General features: G+C 38.9%; 1 long non-coding RNA gene across 1 annotated transcript; it reads right to left on the minus strand.

Moving 5' to 3' along the window:
* Positions 1-2464: 2464 nt before the first annotated feature.
* Positions 2465-23384, minus strand: LOC118843797. The gene is made up of 3 exons (XR_005009941.1): positions 23209-23384; positions 11886-12037; positions 2465-2987 (listed from the first exon to the last, which is right to left on the minus strand). It is a non-coding gene; the product is annotated as an uncharacterized LOC118843797 (long non-coding RNA).
* Between the last annotated feature and the right edge of the window lie 278 nt (positions 23385-23662).

The raw sequence follows: 23662 nt of genomic DNA on the forward strand, positions 1-23662 counted from the left end.
CAGAATCCTAAATAAAATCCATCATAGAGGAAGCCAAGAAAGACTAGCTTTCCAACTCATGCTGAACGAGGGGAATTGAATGCGTCATGTAGTTAATGAAATTAGGCTTTCTAACTGCTAGATGGCATCAAGATGGATATAGCTATCTCTGTATCTCTATTACTAAAGTAACACTGGGCCTGTAAGGGGAATACAGTTGAGTATCTATGTACAAAACTGACATCTGCCACCAATGGTTATTTTAGGTTAGCACAATGGATAGAATGCTATTCCTGATGTCAGGGAGACCTGAGCTCAAATCATGCCTCAGACACTTCTAGTAGTTGACCCTGAGCAAGTCATTTAACCTTTTTGTGCCCTTGTTTCCTCATCTATAAAACAGGGATAATAATAGCACCTACTTTCCAGAGTTATCAAATAAGATAATATTTGTAAAGTACTTTGAAAACCTTAAATGGTTAAATCAATTCTAGCTATTGTTAGTCTGCTAGTATTTATGAAGTACCTGCCATGTGCCAGGCACTGTGCTAAGTGCTGAGGATGCAGGGAAAAAAGTAAAAGACAATTCTTGCTCTCAAGAAGCTCCCAGTGTAATGGAGGAGATAAAACTCAAAGCAGCCACGTCCAAACAAGATACAGCAAAGATAAATTGGGGTAGTCTCAGGGAGAAGATACTAAGGTTAAGGAGGAAAGTCTTCACGCAAAAGCTGGGGCTTTAGTGAGATGTGAAGGATGCCAGGAAGCAGAGATGCAGAGGGAAAAAATCCTAGAGATGGGGCAGAGCCAGTCAAAATGCTTAGAACAGAGATATGGCGAGTCTTGTGCAAGGAACAGCAGACGAGCCAGTGTCGCTTGATCAAAGAGTATATGGAGGGGAGTAGGACTAGAAAAGTAGGAAGGGGCCAGGTTACGAAAGACTTAAAGCCAAACAGATGATTTTATATTTGATCCTGGAGATAATAGGGTTCTTGTAGAATTTGTTGAATAGGGGGATGATATAGTCATATATGCATTTGAGGAGGTTCACTTTGAAAGCTGATTGAAAGATGGGCTGGAGAGAGAAGCGACTTGAGGCAGGCAGATCCAGCAGCAGGCTATTGCAATAGTCCAGGTGGGAGGTGATGAGGCCTCCACCAGGGTGGCAAGAGTGTCAGAAGAGGGAAGGGGGAGTCTACAAGAGTTGTTATAAAAATAAAAACTATGGGACTTGGCAACTGATTGGATTTGAGGTTGGGGGTGGGGTAATGTGTATGAGAGAATGGGCAACTAAAAGACAGAGTACAAAACCATGGATCTTTGCAAAATTTAACCAGAGGTTTCACAAATCCTTTTTGAGAAAGGTAAGATGCATTAATACCGTTATTCAAATCATCAGGTACTCACTAAACAGCTCTGTTCCCAGAACTATGATTGGAATTGTGGGGAATCCAATCTAATTGAATTTAACAAGCACTTATTGAGTGCTTACTATGTACAAGGCAGTGTGCTATGTACTGAGGATACTCAAATACTTTAAGGATTTGTGAGTTGTCCATAATGCGGATTCAACACATCTTTTGTTTAGTAAATAAGTAAGACGGTTACTTGAGCCAAATGGAAGTTAAGTGATTTTCCCAGAAATAGAATTGCAGATTTAGAGGTCATAAAATGCAAAGTCCTAATTTTATACATGAGGCTACTGAGGTCCAGAGAGACAAAGGGAATTGTCTGAGGTCCACAGCTAGTAGGCATTAGAGGTAGAATTGAATCCAGATCCTGGAAAACAGTAGATGCTTAATAAATGCTAATTGACTGAATTCCTGACTTCAAGTTCAGCATTCTATCTATTATCCAAGCCTGCCTGTAGGTACTGGGAATAGAAAGAAAGAAAGAAAGAAGGAAATGAAGAAAGAAAGAAAGAAAGAAAGAAAGAAAGAAAGAAAGAAAGAAAGAAAGAAAGAAAAAAGAAAGAAAGAAAAAAGAAAGAAAAAGAAAGAAAGAAACGAAGGAAGGAAGGAAGATGAAAGAAAGGAGGAAAGGAAAAAAGAAAAAGAAAGAAAGATAGAAAAGAAGAAAGAAATAAAAAAAGAAAGGAAGAAATAAAGAAAAAGAAAAGATGGAAGAAAGGAAGGAAGAAAGAGACCAAAATAATCTCTGCTCTCACAAAGCTTATATTCTACTGATTCAAAAGCATCATGAACACGGCACTGTTATCACAAGTCGTTTGATAGAACCAACTAAATGAACTAGCTATTTTGGTGTCATGGAAACGTAGCCACTCACACTGTTACAGTATCCATGGTTTTAAGTGAGGGAGTCTTTAAGAAAGCCTCACAAGTGGGCTTCTGTCAACTGACCACTACCATCTTTCAAGTGTCAATGACGGGAACTTGCTACTGGCAAACAGCTTCCTCTTACATAGGATTCCTGTATAATGACCTCTCTTGTTCCAGCAGGAGAGAGAGGAATCAGACCAGCACAACTCTTTTAGTGGTTAAAGCTCTTTATTCAGTACAGCTCAGTGGGGAAGTTGGAGTGGCGTAGTCAAAAGCCAGCCAGCCAGTTAATAAATATTTATTAAGTATCAACTTTGTGCCAGGCACTATGCTAAATACTGGGGATACAGCAAAAGACAAAAGACAATCCCTCTCTTCAAGGAGCTCACCATCAAATGGGGGAGGACAACACGAAAGAAGAAACATGAAAGGGTGGGGGAGTGATAGCGGAAAGGAAGGGGTCCCTGGTGGGAGCAGAGAGATGATGTAGTCCGTAGGAATGCAGCCAAGTTGGAAATGAGGGGATAGCCCTGGGCAGAAGGTCTGGGAAGAGCCATCCGATGTCCGTCTTCTGCCCTCTCCAGTCAGAGGAAGGAAAGGGGTTCGGGGAAGAGTCCTGATGAGGGGTAATCTTGCAGGATGATGAGTTTCTAGGGAGCATGACGAAGTCCAGAGGAATTGATATTAATGATGAGGATGGTTGGATACAGACTGCCTGGGCTAATGCTGGGCCTACGTGAGAAAAAGTAAAGAGCCATAACTATAAAAATCAGGGACCCAGGTCACCATGCCCCTGCTTAATGTGAGAGAGGCCTAGCTGGACCTTCTATTTCTTTATCTTGCTATCTGTTGTGGGGACAGTGCTGAGCAGATATAACATATTTTAGGGGTTCTATGTGATTATTTCCAATCCATCCTGTATATAGATTGTTTGTATATAGTTATTTACATGTTGCTTCCCCCATTAGATTGGTCCTTAAGAGCAAGGACTGTCTTTTGCCTTTATGTCCCTAGCACTTAGTACAGTGCCTGGCATATAGTAGGTGCTTAACAGATGTTTATTGACTAATTCATTGCTTCTTATTTGCATTCAGTTTGAAGGGCCAATGGATTTGTAAGACCTTGTATAGTTGGGGAAAGGGGATTCATTCTTTTTTTTTTTTTTGAGGGAGGAAGGCAAGGCAGTTGGGGTTAAGTGACTTGCCCAAGGTCACACAGCTAGTAAATGTCAAGTGTCTGAGGCCGGATTTTGAACTCAGGTCCTCCTGACTCCAGGACCGGTGCTCTATTCACTGCACCACCTCACTTCCCCTAGGGGATTCTTTCTTGTGTACCACCCTCCAGTACCTAGCCTGCTCCCCCCACAAAAGTTTTTGTGTTACATTTTGCTCAGGATCTGTGAATCATTCCATTTCCAACTATATTCTTTTGATCCTTTTGACTAGATCATCTCAGAAATAAGTGTGTAATGACATTACTTCTAACCCTTTCAGGCCAAAGTCTGTTCAGCTTTGGATTTGGAGCAAGAACCAGGAAATATTTGTTGAGGGGAAAAAGACATAGTACGTCACCTTCTAAGTAGGTAAGTAATAGGTGATATTTATATTTTCCTTGTAAGTTAAGTAGGAAGGAAATAATGAACTTTAAAACTCTAGAAAGTATAAAAAATTCATTATTAAAATATGGTTTTTTCTTCAAAAAGTAGAGGAAGTGACATCAGGAACTACTATTTTGGGCCTGATTCTGACCGATACAGAGGACCTGGATGTTTAAAGTAGAAATGTCACGAACTTTGGGAAGAAGTGACCATGAACTCTTAGTGTACATGATGGATAGGGAAAGGATAGCTGGGTATAGTCTGAAACATATCTTAGATCTTAGAAGAGCACAGTTCAGGGAGTTCAGAGTAAAGAAAGATAGGATAATGTGGACTAAAATTCTACAGACGAAGTTGGCTCAAAATGGATGAGAAGATCTCAAGAATGAAATTCTGAAGACTGGAACACAAACAATTCAGAAAAGGAATTCACCACTATGACTTAGCTGCTATCTCCCTCCACTTCTGTAGGCTCCTTTTCCCATTGGTGAGTTCTTCCTGGAACTTTTGTTTTGGGGATGGACCCAGACCAGCCAACTAGGTGACATAGTATATAGTGTCAGGAAGACCTGAGTTCAAATCTAATCTCAGACATTTACTAGCTTTGTGACTGTTAGCAGTCATTTAATCTTTGTTTGCCTTAGTTTCCTCATCTATAAAGTGAGGATAATAATAGAACCTACCTCTGAGGTTGTTGAAAGGACCAAAAGATACAGCACAGTAAGCACTATATAAATGTTAACTATTATTATTCAGATTGGCCACCATTTTTACCTGACCTACTTTTCCCTTCTCCCTTCTCCCTTTCCAGTTCATTTTGGTATTGTTTTCTTCCATTAGAATGTGGGCTCTTTGAGGGCAGGTACTATTTCTTTTTGCTTATACTTATTTATATCACCAGAACCATGTCTTATACATTTTTGATTTGACTTAACTTTAGGAAGAAGAGAGGGGAGATACCTAAAAAGGAAAAAATGTGGAAGCAGAAGGAATTGAGTGGCAAATAAAATTTTAAGACCTATGTAAGATGGAAGCAAAAGAGAGTATTAGAGAATGAATATTAAATTATTGTATATAAAAATAGTGCTAAGAAATCTAAAGTTGAGCTGAAGCTAGGGAAGAGAAATAATATTGTGTAGTGGAAAGAAAACTGGATTTGGAGACAGAGAACCTGAGGTCTAATACTAGTTTGGACAAATACTACTTATTTGACCTTAGGGAAATCATAATTAAGCTGTTTGGCCCTCAATTTCCCTATCAATAATTCTATTTAGTTCATTATAATGCGATGCAACAAACATTCGCTAAGTGTTTTCTGTGTGCAAAATATTGGGAATACAAAGATTAAAAACAAAATCTTACTTACCTGAAAGAAACTTACCATTCTCCCAGAGAGAATCTACTTTTAAATAGATAGATAAATACATGGTAATTTCAGGAGGGAGAAAGCATTGACAACTTGGAAGCTTAGGAAAGGTTCCTTTCAGTACAGGCATTCTTAACCTCTTTTGTGTCATGGACCCTATTGGCATACGGGGGAAGTCTGTGGACCTCTTCTCAGAGTAATGTTTTTAAATGCGTTAAATACACAGGATCACGAAGGAAATCAATTACAGTGGAATATAGTAGTCAATGTTAAAAAAACCCAAACAAACCCAAGTTTAGAGGTTAAGATATTCTGCTTTAGGAGGTGATAGTAAAATAAGGGAGATGGACCAGATAATCTTGAACATTTTTTACCAATTTGAAGTCTATAGTATTATGATCCTATGAATGCCAAGGGGGACTAATAATTTTTAAGTAAGAAGAAGCTCAGCTAAGGGTTAGAGCCAACATTATCTAGACCATGTAGGATCATAATAATGAATGATTAAGAAAAGGCAGAACTATTTTTCCTTTGTTTGGCTTCTGTTTTCTCTACCAAGAAGAATGTTTTTAAGACTTGGAAGGATTGAACAAAAATGGTTAACAGAAAATAGAAATGAGCAAAACCAGAACATTGTATCTAGTTACAGCAATATTGTTTTAAGAATGACTTTGAGCAAATAAATTATTTTGTCTATTATAAATACCCAAATTAACTATAAAGGACATATGAAGAAAGATGCTATCTACATCCAGAGAACACTCTCTCTCTCTCTCTCTCTCCTCAATTTGTGTCTAATGGGAGCCATCTCTAGGGTGAAGGAGGGGAAGGAAGAAAAAAAGAACTTTATATGATAATTTTGTTGTATATTTGAAAGGAATAGTAAGTTGTGCATAGTAGATTTGCAGTTTCATGTACAATCATATTTTTATTATACTATATTGTAGAAATGCTTGCTTTACTCCATAAATTAAAAATAAAATAAAAAATAAAGTGAAAAACCAACCAAACAAACCAGAGAATGGAAATTCAAGATTATTTGAAAGGAAAAAGTGATATGCTCCTGAAAGATATACTAAAAGGACTTGTGACTGTGATTGCTGTTATTATTGGTGATCTTTGAAAAATTATGGAGAACGGAAGAGATGCTACAGGTATAGAGGCAGGCAAATATAGTTCTAATTTGCAAAAGGAGAGAACATTATTTCTTCATACTATTGATCAGTGACCTTGACTTTGATTCTTTGGAAAATTCTTGATCGTGTTACTGAAAGGACGGTTTGTGAGCACTTAGCATGATGAGTGGTAATCATGAAGAGCTTGGCTTCATCAAAAGCAGGTCATATCAGACTGACCTCATTTCCATTTTTGTCGGGGTTACTAGACTGTGAGATCAAGGGAATGCCACAGACATAGGATACTTGGAATTTAGCAAGGCATTTGGTAGAATCCTTCATGTGGACAAGATGGAGAGGTGTGAGCTGGATGATAATCCAGTTAGCTGGATTTGGAACTGCTCGAGTGACAATTCCCAAAGAATAGTGAATGATGTCAACCTTGAAGAATTCTTAGTGGATACCCCAGGAATTTGTCTTTGTCCTACTTCCATTCCCATTTAAAATTTTTAGGATGATAATGTTTATTAAATTTGTGAAGCTTGTATAGAGGACCAATACATTAGAGGACAAAATAAAGATGGAAAAAGCTCTTAGCAAGCTAAAACAATGGGACTTACCTAATAAGATAAATTTACTTGGGATAAATGTGAATTCCTGCACTTGGGTTCAAAAAAAACAGCTATGCAAGTACTTACATGAGGGAGGAGCATGGATAACAGTTCATATGAAAATAGGGATTCATTTTAACTGGCTACAAGGTCATTATGGCTCAACAATGTACTATGGCAACCAAAGAGACTGATTTGAACATTAATAGAAGAATATGACCTAGAATAAGGGAGGTGATAATATTACTGTATTCTGTGCTGGTAAGAAGACACTTAGAGTGTTTTACCAATTTGAAGTCTATAGTATTATGATCCTATGAATGCCAAGGGCGACTAATAATTTTTAAGTAAGAAGAAGCTCAGCTAAGGGTTAGAGCCAACATTATCTAGACCAGGTAGGATCATAATAATGAATGATTAATGTGTATTTCTGAGTGCCACTGTTTAGGAAGGACATTGGTGTGTGAAAATGTATGGAGAGGAGAGCAACCAGGGTTGTCAGGGGCCTGGACAATACAGTATATGAGAAATAGTTGAAGGAAATGGGGGTGTTTAATTTGGAGAAGACTTAGGGAAGACATGATAACTGTCTTGTCTATCATAGAGAAGAAGGATTTGATTTGTTCTACCTCGCCCTAGAAAAACAGGACAAAGACCAATGGGTAGAAGTTTCTGTATCAGTAAGGCAAGATTCATGACTTTGAAGATGACCATGGACATGCCTGTATAATTTGGAATTGCAAAGTATAAGAGATTCTCTAGGAAGAAGGCAGGAGAAGTATAACATTAATTTAAACACCAGAGGATTAAATTCCCAAACCAACCTGACGTAGTAACAGTTGTATCCCAAAGCCAGTACAGTAAGTCCACCTCAATGTAACAGCAAGGAAATTATAATGCAGTATTACAGCAAAGAACCAAGTCATCTTCCCCCCTGCTGGGGCCTTTCTGTAAACATTCATGAATCCCAACTGTCTGCTTGCCTGCATTGTCTCCCCACTCAGTTCTCTGGTCTCCACTCTCTGCTCTGCACTCTCTCTGCAGCCCTCTGAGTTCTGTAGCTCCATAGTCTGCAGATTCTCAGCTCTGTCATCTTAGAGTTCTTACTTCTTCTCCTCGGGCTGAATTCTGACCTTAATGGCTACTTTTTGGGTATATACATGCTCTTCTTAGGGCCTGAGGGCCTCACGCCCAGTCAGCACTAGCTCCCCAGGTGGGGCTTAGCACTTAGCAGGTTAAGTGTGTAAGCCTGCTTCTAATCAAGCCTCCTTTAACTGGCCCCACCTGAGGCCTATTGAATGGGTGGGGAAAGATCTTTAATCACTGATTGGCATTACAACTTCAAATATTAAAAATTATTACTCATGAGGATGTAAAGAGAAACTGTCTAACAATTTGTACCTTGTCTCCATCATTAGAAATTATGCTCCTGGCTGAATGGATTTCTACTTTAGTGTGTCAGATTCTGTGATCTGTTCTGGAGATTCAAGTAGGAGCAGGATGCGGGCAATACTTTCAGACCGTGACAAAATACAATAAAGTATCTCCTGCATTGTTAGTGAATGAGATGGTGTGGAGAGCTGAAAATTACCTTTTTGGGGTACAAAGATTTATTTCAGGTCTTTATTTGGAGGAATCCAGAATATCATCTATGTGGATACACCATGCTGGTACTGTGCAATTAATCAGTGCCTTCTCAACCTTTGTGATTGTGTCTTTCCATAAATCCTTCATGGAGGTTGTCCTTGAAGTTCTAGATAGCTTGCTTTAAATCCTTTGACATTCTATTGTTATTAGGATAGCATTCTGCATACGTTATGCCTAAATCTAGTGACATGACCACTCTACTTCATTTTCTGATAATATTTCTCCTGTATTTTTTTTCCCACTCAACTACTTTTCAACTTATCATTTGTTATATACTGTAGCCTACTCATATTCACCAGGCCTCTCTTCACTGACTCTTCACTGGGTCATCTGCAAGTTTTATTAAGAGCGATGCATGATTCATGTAATATTTCAATGCTGGAAAATATTGAAAATACATGTTTTTATGTAATGAATTTCGGGATTGTCTAAAATGTTGCCAATTTCCAAGTGGAACCCAGTCCTTTTTTATCTCTCTCTTCAATTCTAGATCTAGTTATTGTCCATCTATAGTGCTTGTCAAAGATATATGTACTTTTGGACTAACTCCATGAGCTGCCCTTGAAACTGCATTGAATAATTTGAATCCCAGCACTGGATCCCAACAATTAGCACGGTGCCAGGGACATAGTGAGTGCTTAATATATGTTTATTGGTTACTTGATTAATTGAATAATCTGGACAGTGTACATTATTCATCCATTTAGTTTTTCCTGAGTAGAGGATGGATTACTAGGTTGATCTCTTTTTGAGTAACTAAAGATCTCCTTGAGGAATCTCTTTATTATTATCAGAGTTGAGGATTAGTAGTGAGGCAAAATAGTAGATGGATTTTTGGACTCCAAACTCAGATACTTTCTAGCTGTGTGACTCAGAGCAAGTCATTTAACCTCTCTTAACCTCAGTTTTCTTATCATAAAATGGGGGGCCATAATACACTGACCTCACAGGGTCATCATGAGAATCAAAGTAGAGAATATAAGTACTTAAACTTTAAAGCACCCTGTAAACATTAGCTATTGTTATAATGTAAAAAAGAATACCTGGAGGACCTCATCATCTGTAGTGATTTTCCCTTCCATTTGGATGCTACACAAGACAGAGTCTAGATAACCCCCATTGGTATGCACTTTGGTGAGCATACATCACCTTGTTTTAAACTTTGCTGAACAATCTTATCTCTATCATGGGGTCTTAAGATCCCCATTGGTAGAACCTTGTTGGAGGGAGCCTTCAAGGCTGTATTTTCCAAGGGTGTGCTGAGGAGTATGCTGGTAAGTAATTAATACCCAGCTCTTCAGGAAAAATCTACGTTATTCATGTTTTCTCTATCACTTTCTTAATCAAGAGATAATCAACAAAATTATAAATCAAGCCCAAATTTGTGGTGTTTGCTGATGTCTAGTATGTAAATGTTCATATTAAAAATTTAACAAGTTGCTCTTATGAGCTGGTATGAGCTGGATCTAGAACACTCTTGCTTCTATCAAATCAGCAACTTTTTTTGACTTAGACTGAGGCTTTGACCCAGGGAGGGAAATTTAAGGTGCCAGACATGGGTGGTTTTCAAAGGCAGTGACCTTCCAAGTGGTGTCCTAATGATGATCCAGTGGAGTAAGGGAAGAAAATAATAGTACTCCTTCCCATTTTAAACCTTAAATAAGAAATAAATTAAATTTTAATCAATATTTAATATGAAAATTGTTACTGGCAGCTTCACTCAGTATGAATGTCAGATGGTTATATATCATGTCAAGATATCATGAGAGAAGAATGGGAATTCCGTAAGCTGGGGTTGATAGTAGTCATTCACTTTCAGTGTATTATGATGTGTTACATATGTACTACATGATGTACTACATGGTATGATTTACTGTTAGTGTATTATGATGTATTATTATGTTATACAGGGCCTGGAGTCAGGAAGACCTGAATTCAAATCTCACCTCAGACACTTCTTAGCTATATGATCCTGGACATGTCACTTCACCTGTTTGCCTCAGTTTCTTCATATGCAAAATAGGCATAATAATAGCATCTAGCTCCCAGGGCTATTGCGAGGATCAAATGAGGTAATGATATAAAGGGCTTAGCACAGTTTGTGGCACCTAATAGGTGCTGCATAAATGTTAGCTGTCATTATTATTTTTATTGTTATTTTCAGTTTTTTTCAGTTCTGTCTGACTCTTCATGACCCCATTTGGTGTGTTCTTGGCAAAGATACTGGGGTGGTTTACCATTTCCTTCTCCAGCCCATTTTACAAATGAGGAAACTGAGGCAAACAGGGTTAAGTGACTTGCCCCAGGTCACACAGCTAGCAAGTGTTTGAGGCCGGATTTGAACTCAGGAAGATGAGACTCCAGGCTTGGAGGCTCCCTGCACTACCTATTATTACCACAATTAATTATATATATGAATTATGTTTTCTTGTTTTAAGAAAATAACTGTCACCAAAGGGAGTGGTATTGACAAAAATTCTTCTAAAGAAACTGGATTGAAGATACTGATAATGTAAACACAGGCAAACAACAAGATAGCAACAGGAGCGACACTTCTTCCTGGTGAAAGTTCTTTGTTAACCACAGTGTGAGGTAAAAAACAATTAAGGAATCAGATCTGATGAGAAGTCAGGCACAAATGGAAAATTTGGGGGGTTATTTGAAATATGAGTTTATATTCATTTTCATTAATGATGGAATTCACCCATTTATATTGTCACTTGAAATATTAGTGAATGACATAGCAAGCATGTACCAAATGTTTGCAGATTTTCTGAAAGCTTTCTAAATATTATCATTTGATTCTCACAATAACTTTGTGAGATAGGTGCTGTTATTATTCCTATTTTCCAGTTGATGAAACTGAGGCTGTGAGAGGTTAAGTGTCCAGCTCAGCTGCTTGTCCTGAGTCACAAGAGCCAAGATTGCTGTTATAGAAGGGCTGGGGGCAGAGGTCCTTGATCCAGCATCACAAGAGTTGATTGTTAAATTGTTAGTGTGCACATTTACACCTTTGGAATAGTCACATGTTATAAATTAGGGCTGGAGTCATTGTTTTGTTGATTGTCTAGACTTAAGAAAGTGATGGAGAATAGGATAATAAAGTACATTAAACCTAAAAGTGTGCCATGCATATAGTTTTCTTCCCCTGGAGAACCAGTTGTTAAACATTTACCAAAACACCCTTAATGGGGGCCACAATATATTGAGGGAAGACACATTTCAATAGAATGCCTTGGCTAGGATTCAGGAGATTTGGGGCATAATCCTTGTTGTGATACTAATGCTGTTTACCTGTTGTGTAGAATGTGGTCGGATGAAGGGATCTCTTGGTTTCCCTCTAGTTCTAAAAGCATGGAGGAATCTGTGAAATTTAGTCTCTGTTTGACTTAGCCTCCATTTTAGGAGAAGGCATTCTCCATTTTCAGAATCTTCATTTTTCTCCCCTGGAAAGGAAATACCCAAATTAACTACAGAGGACATATGAAGGAAGACATTATCTGCATTCAGAGGAAGAACTGATAAATAGAAGTATGTATAGAATAATTTTACACACACACACACACACACACTTGCACACATACACATATATATATATATATATATTAATGATAGACATCTCTAGGGTGGGAAGGAGGAAGGGAAGAAAAAAAAGAAATTTACATGATTTTTATGTATTTAAAAGGAATGGCAAGTTGTGCATAATAGATGTGAAGTTTCATGTGCAATCATAATCTTTTAAAAAAAATTCTGCTATGTTATGGAAATTCTTGTTTTATTTCATAAATTAAAAAAATTTAAAAAAAGAAAGTGAAGGCAATGACAGATGATCTTCAAGTCCCTTCCAGATCTAACATGATTCTCTGGGGATTTAGGAGAGGGCTATCAGTTTCAGATTCTCTTTCAGCCCCTCATCCAAAAGCATCCATTAGTTGGCTCTGAAGGCTCCTCCTCTCCACTTCCTCTAACCAGTAATCTTTTTTTATTGGATGTCAAGTGTGAAGAAACAGATGTGAACTTAGCACATAGTTATCAAGAATTTTTAGTTAAAATCAGACTCTGCTTTTGGAGGTGAGTGGGATGGGCATGCTCCTGGCAGAGACCTTGTGGTATCTCAGGATCTCTGCTCTCTCCACCTCCAAACCCTCAAGGGTCAATGTCGGCCACACCCCTCACCACAAATGAGTTTGCCTTCCTTTTACTCTCCTTGCTCAGGTGTGGTTAGTGGTGCTCCTGTCTAGGAGGTTAGCGCCTTTAGTAACATGTTAGAAGCCTACTCCTTCGTCTCTTCATATTTTGTGGATACAAGGGTAGAGCTCAGGGATTGTCTGTCTATTCCCCTCACCTTTGCTATATGACCGTCCTGCTTCCTTTTCTCAGTCATAAATTTCCTGAATATATTCCTCATGCTACATAGGTCCTCACTGGAAATACTAGTGTAGCAGGGAATTAACTCCATTCAGCATGCATGAAGATGGCTTTTATTTCCCAGACAATTTCTGGACACATGTGTAGCTCAGTGTTGGAAGTCTTGGTGCTTTGTCATGAGGCAGCAAATCCTGTGTGGTTCATTGGTCCTTCCCTTGTCTTACAGCAGCAGTAGCAGGGGTGGGGGGAGTGGGGGGGTGGGAAGTGGAGGTGGTGGGGTGGAAGGCTGAAGGCTAAAAACAAAAGACTATTTCTGGTTCATTCTCTTCCTTTAACTCTTACATGGTAAGGCATTCTCCCTCACTAGATTTTCTATGACAGTGGAAGTGAAGCCATTCATTTTCCCCCAGCCCTGGCACCATAGTGGTTGTGGGCATGTGGTATCTAAAACAGATTTGTGGCTAGGTGCAACAAGCCTGGACCTTGAGTTCCCCGTCTTCTTTTTTCTGGCTTATTCTTCTGTCTTGACCGTAGGTGAATTAACAGCAATCCCAAGATGGACCCATCTACCCACAGAGGCAATCTTGTGAGTGTGAGAATTGGGGAGGTCTTGGGTCCTTAGTCTGTGCTGGCACCGCTAAAGGAGGTGGCTCACTATGGCGCTGTAGCAGTTTTTGGAGGTGAAAATGAGCCCAAGCAAACCCTGACCTGGTTTGCTGGAAGACATTGTTTAGATAGTGCTTAGCCAAGGTAAAATACAAAAATGCTTATTCAGCTGCCTGCCAAATTGCATTATGCCTTATTTTAACTATCAACCTTCCAGGAGAGGATGATGGTAGTTTTAAGTTCCTGCTTCTTGTTTAAGTTTTTCTGGCAATGTGAGCTTGTGGGTTTCATGTGTATTAATCATTTCTTCTATGTAGAGGAAATAAGTCATTATCCTATTCTGCATCTACTTTGCATTGTACCTTTCTACTCCCTACTTTGAGGATACCCTTGACATAAGCCCAAAGCTAAACTTTTAAATAATTTCCCCTAGGACTCCAAAGTAGGAGTGTAAAGAGCCAGAGCATGAGAAAAAGAAAGAGAGAAACAAAAAACCCCTTCTTTTCAGTGGTGAGGCTCTCCCAGGGCTAAACCTGATCCATATGCATTAGAACAGAGCTAAGGCCTTTTAATAATAATAGCTTGCATTTACTATGTGCTAGACACTGAGCTAAGCGCTCTATAGTGAGGATCTCTTTTGATTCTCACATCAACCCTGGAAGGCAGACTACTATTACTATTCTCACTTTTTAGATGAGGAAACTGAGGCAAACAGGTTGACTTGCTAAGAGTCACATAGCTAGTAAATTTCTAAAGCTGAATTTGAACTCAGGCCCGGTGCTCTGCCCACTGTACCACCCAGCTGGCCATAGTGAAGAGGGAGAGGGCCTAGAGCCCCCAGTTCCCTGGGTCCAGCAATTTTTCCCATGTTTAGACTAGAAATGTGCTGTGGTCTATTTCTATCCACCCTGCATCTTTCACAGCTTAGATTTTCCAGAGATTATAACGTTGTAAGAGTCATAGCCACATTAGCATCACCAAAATGTTAGTGTTAAAATGATGTTTTGGTTTTTAAAAACTTTGGTAATCACTAAACAATGAATATAGTGAAAATAAGCATTCTCTGTATCAGGGGTTCTTAACCTGAGGTTCATGATCTTGTTTTCTAAAATATTTTTATAACTACATTTCAGTATAGCTGATTCTTTTTGTAATCCTATGTATTTTGTTTATACATTTTAAAACATTATTTTGAGAAGAAAACCACAGGTTTTGGGAGACTTCCAAAGGGGTCCATGACATAGAAAAAGCAAAGAACCACTGTTCTGTTCCTTTCAGAAGATGTGGTCTGCTGTGGAAAATCATATGTAAAAGCTTGCTTGCATTGGTCATTCTCATAAAGATTTTATACAAATAAGAAAGTAGACATGAACAGGTAGTTACTGATGTCTTCGTGTTAGGCATCTTTATAAAATACACATATCCCTTTCACATCCTGGAGTTAGGGGTAGGGAGGGGTGCCCCTGTGATCTGGAAAATCCATGTAAAATTTTTAGCCCTCCTTTCATGCCAGAGAAGAAGTCTGAATTATTATGGTATTGAAAGATAAAATATATTGATATTATATAATACTATGCACATATTTTATGCATTTCTGAGTTTCTAAACATTTTCTGTGTCATCTGCTAGCCTTCATATGTTATCTGCTGCTTCTACCAAACTCCCCAAATATTCTTCTTTAATTTCTTATGCTGATCCATGATATATCAAAACTTGTGATGTAGAAGGGATAATGGTAATAGTTAGACATTAGTGTTTTCCCCTTTCCTTTAGCATACTACCGTCTCAGTTACATCTTGAAATGTATTTCTCAATACCTTCCAACTTCAGCTACTTCCATGTTCTTTATTATGAAAATGTTACTAATTTATATCCCATTGCCTTACCACATCAAACATCTGAATGGGTAGGTCATGCTTTTCTTGATGATCCAGAGGTTAATATTACTATGATATCTAACTGGTATTCTTCTGGAGCTAGTGATGGTTTAGGACATTTGAGTGAATTTGTGCTAGCTACAGAACATGTCTTGAAACTTTAAAAAAAATTACTGCTAATTAAAATAATAGTAACTAGCACTGATATAGTGCTTCAAGGTTTGTAAAGCATGTTTATGAATATTGCCTCATTTTGTCCTAACAACAGTTTTGAAAGGAAGATACTATTATTATCCCCATTTTATGCATGAGGTAACTGTGACTAAGGAAATTAGGCACATGCAACTAGTAAGCATCTGAGGAAGGATTTGAACTCGGGTCCTCTTGACTCCAAGGTTGGCACTTTCTCCACCATGCCATCTTGCTGCCTCGGTGTCTTAAAGTAATCCCTAGCAATACAGTTTCCTGCCATTTTCCTCTTTACTTATAAAAACAGTAAAATGTTTATCTGAATCACTTTTTGGCAGAGGAATATGGCTGCCTTGTCCTAAATTTAATTATACAAACAAATGCTGAAGCAGACTTCTCCAAAGTTGTTTTCTTGCTTTCAGTAAAATCAGAGGTAAGATTATGCTGTATTTCTGACTTCCCACAAATTATTGAGAATACCAGAAGAACCACAGGAACCACAGCTATGGTCTCATTCTTCTGTGGTAATTTACCTGCGTTGCCTGAAGTTTGGTCCCAACAAAGCATGGTATTTTTTTGGACCTTATGCAAACACCAGAGGGAAAAATCACAAACTAAAAAGGTCCTATAGAGAATTTCAGTTTGGCCTAAGGAGATCCTGTGAGTCTAGGTTTTGAACATTTCAAATTTTACCTTGGTTACTACTGCTTTTAAAGGTGAAGTCTCATGATTATTCCAGGAGGCAGATAGGTGGTACAGTGGATAGAGCTCTGGGCCTGGAGTCTGGAAGACCTGAGTTCAAATTTGGCCTCAGACACTAACTGGGTGATAAGTATAGACAAACAAATCGACTTCCAATCCTAAATGGACCAGTTATCTTCATTTTGCTTCATGGTCACATATTATAATCATAAGTCTAAAAAAATGGTCCTGAAAATACCCTGGTCCGAGGCTGGATTTGAACTCAAGAAGGTCAGTCTTCCTGACTCCAGACCTAGCATTCTAGCCACTGCACCACCTCGCTGTCCCACTATCTGAAGTTACATAGATGGTAAGGGGGTTGAGTTGGCATTTGAACTCAAGTCATCAGACTCCAAATCCAAAGATACCCAAAGAGGTTAATTGATCCACATAGGGTCACACAGGTAGTAATTTGTAGAACTAGAATTCAGACCTAGGTCATATGGTTTTCTCCATCATATCATGCTACTTCCAAACAAAATAGTTCTATGTATAGGGGGCACTGCACTCAATAACCACTGACCTCTCAGTAAAGCATCCAGTACAATGTTTGGCACACTACATGCCCTTAACAAAGGCTATAAATAAACAAACGTATTGACATTGGAATGCAAGTATGCTGCTGAAATACAAAGACCACACTAGTAAGGTTCTGGCAACAGCTTGGGCAAGGAGCAACCTTCCGAAGGCCAGGTCACTGAATTGCTCATGCTAGTGACTTCTTCTTGTCTGAGCTTAGCTGTGGAACGGGGGCAGGTATATTTATTCAGTTATCTTTTCCCAGCTGGTGATTATGAAACCTGTTTGTTTCCAGAGCACAGATTGTTCTCACAAACAATTAAACACCCCCTGCACTGAACTGCTCCCTAAAGTGTTGTCAGTTCTGGAATATTCATGTTCATAGAGGCAAGGCTAAATTTTTGAAAACACCAACCATTATGGTCAGGTAGGAGAGCCAAAAGGATAAAAAAAAAACCATGTACACACACACACACACACACACACACACACACAGAAACCGTATTCATAGATTGTGTCCACATTAAGATAAGAGAATTTCAAAGGATGCTCAGTATGCTGATAACGCTCAATATTTCATAATGCAGTTGTGGAGATAGGCTTATTTCTTGAGCTGTTTGAGAAATGTCTCAAATCTCAAATGGTAAGAGAGATCAACAAGTAATTAGTTGGGAAAGAAGAGTGCAGGCAATGCCAAGATTTTCTTTCTGTTAACATAGGTAAAAGCACTTTTTTTTGCCACAATTGTTGTTATAGGGAATTCTTGATATGGAAACCCACTCTACCAATGCAGGTCAGTACCTGCTTTCCCAGTAGGTTGAGTAGTCTGGGGGACACTGATGGGTACAGTGTCTTGCCATATAACTAGCATGTATCAAAGATAGGACTTCCTAACTCTGAGTCCAGCCCCCTGAGGTTTCTTCCAACTTTTGGATTTTTCAAGTCAAAGGTCAAAGATTACCCCCAACACACACACACACACACACACACACACACACACACACACAAAACACATGCACACATACACACACAAAACACACACACAACACACATACACACATGCTGTTCCATAGTTGGCTCTTCCTTATGTGTCAGCTCAGAGAAATTATAGAAGCCATATATTAATCCCCTGGTCTTAGAAGATCTCTGCGGGCTACCTCCAAGTAAGAAACTTAGAGCAAATTCACATTAGATTGTGAGCTCTTTGAGAGAAGGGATTTTTTGTTTTGGCCTTTGTGTTCTCAAATGCTTGACTGAATGCCTGTCACAGAGTAGGCACTTAATAAATGCTTGTTGACTGACAAGTTAGGTCTCTGATTAAGGAAAGATTCCTGGTTGGATGAGGAATTCTGCATTATTCAATAGCAGCCAGTCCTAGGAAATAGCTTGAAACTGACAGAACTTTTAAGTCACAAAGTTCTGAAAAAAAGTCTTCTTGAGAGGGTGTTGGATGAGTAGGTGGGAGGAGTAGGGGGAGTATGCCAAAGACCCACAGTGGAAAGTGCTGAGAACATGTCTGAGGTCTAGCAGGGCTGAAAACCTTTTATATGTTGTAGAGACCCAACCTCCTTTCCATACCGATTCTATACCATGACATCACATTTTTCCAGTCACAGGAAATCCAGTGTGCTGGTAACAGCATTTCTAAGAGATCCAAAGTAAACAAACCTGACCCTTCTTCCATCCTCTTGAGGCTGATGATCTATGAAGGAAAAACTAATTAATCCACATCCTATTGTCAGCCCAGACAAACTGAGGGAGACCCAGGAGAACGCATTTGTTTTTAGGAAGGGAAGGCTGCTCTCCTTAGAGGGTATATGTTAGATGCAAGGGACATCTCTCTGAGGTTCAAAATGTACATTTTCAGACACAGTAGAGAGTGAAAGACTCCCTTTCATTTCCTTTCTTTTTTTAGAATGAAAGATTAAAAATCAACTAAAAAGCATTAAGCACCTACTATGTGTCAAGCGCTTGCTAGCTCCTGGGTACACAAGGACTGGAAGGAAATAATCGCTAACCTCAAGAAACTTATATTTTACCAAAGGAGATAAACATATACATATATCAGTATATACAAAAAGTAAAGGAGAAAGTATTTGTAGCTGTATGTGTTTGTGGGGGGAGGTAACAGGAAAGATTTTATGTAGAAGGTGGTGCTTGAGCTGAATTTTGAAGGAAATTTAGGATTCTACATGGCAGATGTGAGAATGAAATGCATGCTAGGCATGGAGGCAGCTATGAAAAAATGGAAGTGTCATGGGCATTCTATATTATTATTACGCCTAATCAATAATTAAATAAGTTAAATGCAATTCACAGGTTCATAGAGGCAGAGATTTATAGCTGGATGTGACCCCCCCCCCCATCTGTGGGCATATCCCAGGGCTCTATTCTGGGCCCTGGGCTTTTTTTCTCTCTACATTCCTTCTTAGTGACTTCATCACCTCCCTTGGATTTCATTATCATCCCCATGCTGATGACTTTCAGATTTCTGTTTCAAAACCTAGTCTCTCTCCTGAGCTCTCACATCACTATTGGGCATTTTTAACTGGATGTTCCCTAGACATCTCCCATATCAATATATCTAAAACTAAACTCATCATCCTTCCCCTCATACAGTTCCTCCACCTCACTCTACCCCTTGTCTGAGTGTCCCTATTCTTCCAACAAGGTCACTGCTATCCTTCCAGTCATTCAGCTAACAAACTCTAGCTAACAGCTAACAAACAAAGCATCAGCTTTGAATCTTCTCTTGTAACTCACATATCTAACCAACTGCCAAATCCTGTCTTCTTTACCTCTGAGTCTTCATCTTCACTCCACTAAGAGCCACCACTTTGCTTTCATCACCAACTATTTGAATTATCACATAGCCTTCAAATTGGTCTCCCTGCCTCAGATCTCTTGTTTCCTCAACCTAATGCAACCCAGCGATCAAACAGATTTTCCCAAAGTGCAAATCTGATGATTTTGCTATCCTACTCAGTAAACTCCAGTGACTTCTTATTGGCTCTAGAATCAAATATAAACTTCTCTGTTGACATTCATATCCTGGCCCCAACCAACCTTTCCAGCCTCATTGGACATCACTCTCCTTCAGTTTAGGCAAATTGACCTTCTGTTCTTCCTCATTTATGGTACTCTACCTTCCATCTCCAGGTCTTTATACTGGATTTCCTCACCCTAGCCTGGGACTAGCCTCCTTATTTTCATCTCTTCAAATTCCACTATTATTCAAGGCTCAGCTCAAGTACTACCACCTCCATGACATCAGCTGCTAGTGCTGCCCCCTCCAATTCACTTTGTATGTATTTTTATATTCCTGTATATGTATATGTTATCTTGTCTGCCTGGATTTAAGCTCCTCAAGGACTATTTCACTTTTTCCCATGTTCTTCATGCCTAGAATAATGCCTGACGTACAACAGGTGTTTAATAAATGCTTGTTGATTGATTGGTTACAGATAAAGCAATTGAAGCATGGAGAGGTGAAGTTTAATGAATATTTATTAGGTGACTGTTACATACCTAGCAAGGCACTGTGATGAATATTAGAGATGCAAAGACAAAAAGGAAACAGTTTCTGAACTCGAGAAGTTTAGAATTTATAACTGTCCTTTCAGGTATGTAGAGGGCTAATGATTAGTGTATACAGCCAATCTGCATAATGGATGAATGGTTTGAATGAATGAAAAAGCATTTATTTTAAGTCAAGTATTTATTTAAGTCAAAGCATTTATTTAAGTCAAGTATTTATGTCAAGTATTGTCCTAAGTGCTGGGGATACAAAGGCAGAAGTGAAGTAGCTAATAGTCTAAGATGCATGGGCAGCAGCTAAGTGATGTAGTAGATAGAGTGCTGGGTCTGGAGTCAGGAAGAGCTGAGTTCAAATGTGACCTCAGATATTTGCTAGCTGTGTGACCCTGGGCAAATTCCTTAACCCTGTTTGCCTCAGTTTCCTCCTCTGTAAAAATGAGCATGAGAAGGAAATGGCAAACCATTCCAATATCTTTGCCAAGAAAACCCCAAATGGAGTCATGAAGAGTCAGATGACTGAACAACAACAACAACAACAACCACCACCACAACAACAACAACATGCATGGGGGAGTGGTGGCCAGGGAGCGGCTATTACTCTCAAGGATGCTGGGCAGAGCCATAGAGAAGTAGATTGACCCATCCTTATAAGGATCAATGGTGGAGCTGATTTGATTGTGGTTCTATATGGTGTGTGTGTGTGTGTGTGTGTGTGTGTGTGGTGGGGGGAACGGGAGATGCAAGTGTAGTGTATAGTGAGTGGCATAATAGCTGGAGTTGGTCCCATATATAATGAGCAGAATCGTAGATAGCTTACTATGGTTGGAATCATGAAGACCTGGGTTCTAATTCTGTCTCTGATACTCGCACCATGATGGAGGGCAAGTTATTTCCCCTCTCTGAGCCTCAGTTTCCTTATCTATAAAATAGGGATAATCATGCCTGTAGTAATTACAGATTGTCATGGGGCCGAAGGGAGATAATGTACATAACATACTTGTGATCTCTAATGTGAAATAGAAATCTCTGTTATTTTTTTCTCTGTTTTTTTCTTATAAAGGGTGGCTCTCTGGGAGAGGAAGAGGAGGGAATATATTGAGGAACAAAGATGCTAGTAAAAAAAACCCGGCAAAATTTTAAATTAAGAAAGAAATATCAGTTATTTTCTGTTTCAAAACCAACTGCTTGGCTGAAATTGTCTATTCTTTACTGTACTTTCCCTGAGTTGACAGGCTATTTTAAACCATTTCAAATAAAGGATCAGTTCTGCATTTTTTTCTTAAGCTGGTTTCCTATTGATTTCCTGGGTGTGTTGGATAAAGTGGCTCCAGATCTCTGTTTTCTGGCTGAGTTGTAGCACCAAACTGTCTGGTCACAAGGAAATGCTGCATCCAAATCTAACAGCTGGCAGGGGTGGTAGAGCTAAAGAAATATTTACAGAACTGTGCAAGCTTCACAAACTCATGTGTGTTCAGTGATCTCGCTCATAGTGAAAGAATTTCATATAATTTCTGAATGGTAAATATATTTGAAATTTTTTTTCCTTAGGATAACATCTATATTAAATTGCTTACTGTCTCAGGGAAGGGGAAGGTGAGGGAGGGAGAAAGAAAATGTAGAACTAAAATAAAAAAAAACATGAATGTTGATAATTGTCTTTCCATGTAATTGAGAAAAATAAAATATTATTAAAAAGATAATAGTATCATAGATTTAGAGTTGGAAGGGAACTTACAGATAGCAGTGTACTAGTAAATGTTTAGTAATAGGCTCTCTGAAAAAAAAAGACATACTTTCCAGCTTAATCTGCATTGTTAACATTTTCTCCACCCCTTTATTAAGTCTAGACAATCAACAAATCAAGCCCCAGTTTGTATTTCCGAGGTATAAATGCTCCCACTGAAAACTTAACATACTTTGAGCTGATGTATGTATATTGTATATGTCTATGTCTATGTCTATGGAGATGCAGATGTTGATGTATACATATATGCATATGTATACACACATGTACATGCATGCATATGTATATATACATGTATACACATATGTACACATATAGTAGTTATACCATATATGTATGCATATACATACATACATAAATACATACTACACACACACAGAGAAGACAGAGACAGAGAAAGAGAGACAGAGACAGAGAGAGACAAAGAAAGAATTTTTGAGCTGTCTCCAGCAAGCTACTGCTTATAAAGCAGCTAGTCTAAGTCACTCATTTAACAGATAGGGAAACTGAGACCCAATGACAAGCCCTCCCACCACGCAGATAAGTGGCAAAGCCAAAAACGGACCTACATCTATGATTCTAGATGCAGCACTCTTTTCATTGCAACATGTTTCCCTGGTTAGATATGATAATAATGATAATGACAGTAGCTCACATTTTTATAGCACTCCAAGGTTTGCAAAGGTCTTTATGTATGTTGTAATAATAATAGCTGACATTTATATAGTGCTTACTATGTGCCAGGCACTGTGCTAAGGGCTTTACGCTTATTAGCTCATTTTATCCTTGCAATAACCCTGGGAGGCAAGTGCTATTATTATCTCCATTTTACAGATGAGAAAAATGAGGCCAAGAGAGGTGAAGTGGCTTGCTCAGGGTTGCGCAGCTACTGTGTGTGTCTCTGATTTTCCTGACTGTAGCCCCTGCACTCTATCTACTGGGCCACCTAGCTGCCCCTAGGGATTTCTAGGGATGTCTCTCCTCTGGGTCAAATAAATGAATAAACAGCATGGTGGACTGAAATATGGTCCCTCACCTGCAGGCACTTGTTTCTTCTCCATGGTTGGCTATAGAAATCTCTGGTTCAGATCTGCTTTGCCCTTCTTCAGTCGTTGTCCAGTCGTGTCCTCTCCTCCAATTTCTGTTGCAAAGTATAGAAACCTGAACCTTATCCCCTTTTTTCAGTTGACTTGGCAGGAGAAGCAGCCCCGGGTGTTACCTTCCCCCTCCTTTTCTCTCTGTGTGATTGCTTTGCACTTCTCTGCACGTGGTCTCTTTCTCTAAAGTTCAAAGTCATGTTGGGGGTGGAGTGGATTTCAGTGCCTGCGTTCTGTCTAACTGCAAGACCTCCAATTCTTGCTGACTTCTGGAAGAGTTGCCACATATGAAGTAAACATTTCATCTTTTCAAGATTAAATAAAATGAGTATTATGAACACACTCATAAATGATCATATGTCTAGAACAAAACTCATTTATGTTTCTTTCTAA

This window comes from Trichosurus vulpecula, chromosome 3 (genome assembly GCF_011100635.1).
Source record: "Trichosurus vulpecula isolate mTriVul1 chromosome 3, mTriVul1.pri, whole genome shotgun sequence".
NCBI lineage: Eukaryota > Metazoa > Chordata > Mammalia > Diprotodontia > Phalangeridae > Trichosurus > Trichosurus vulpecula.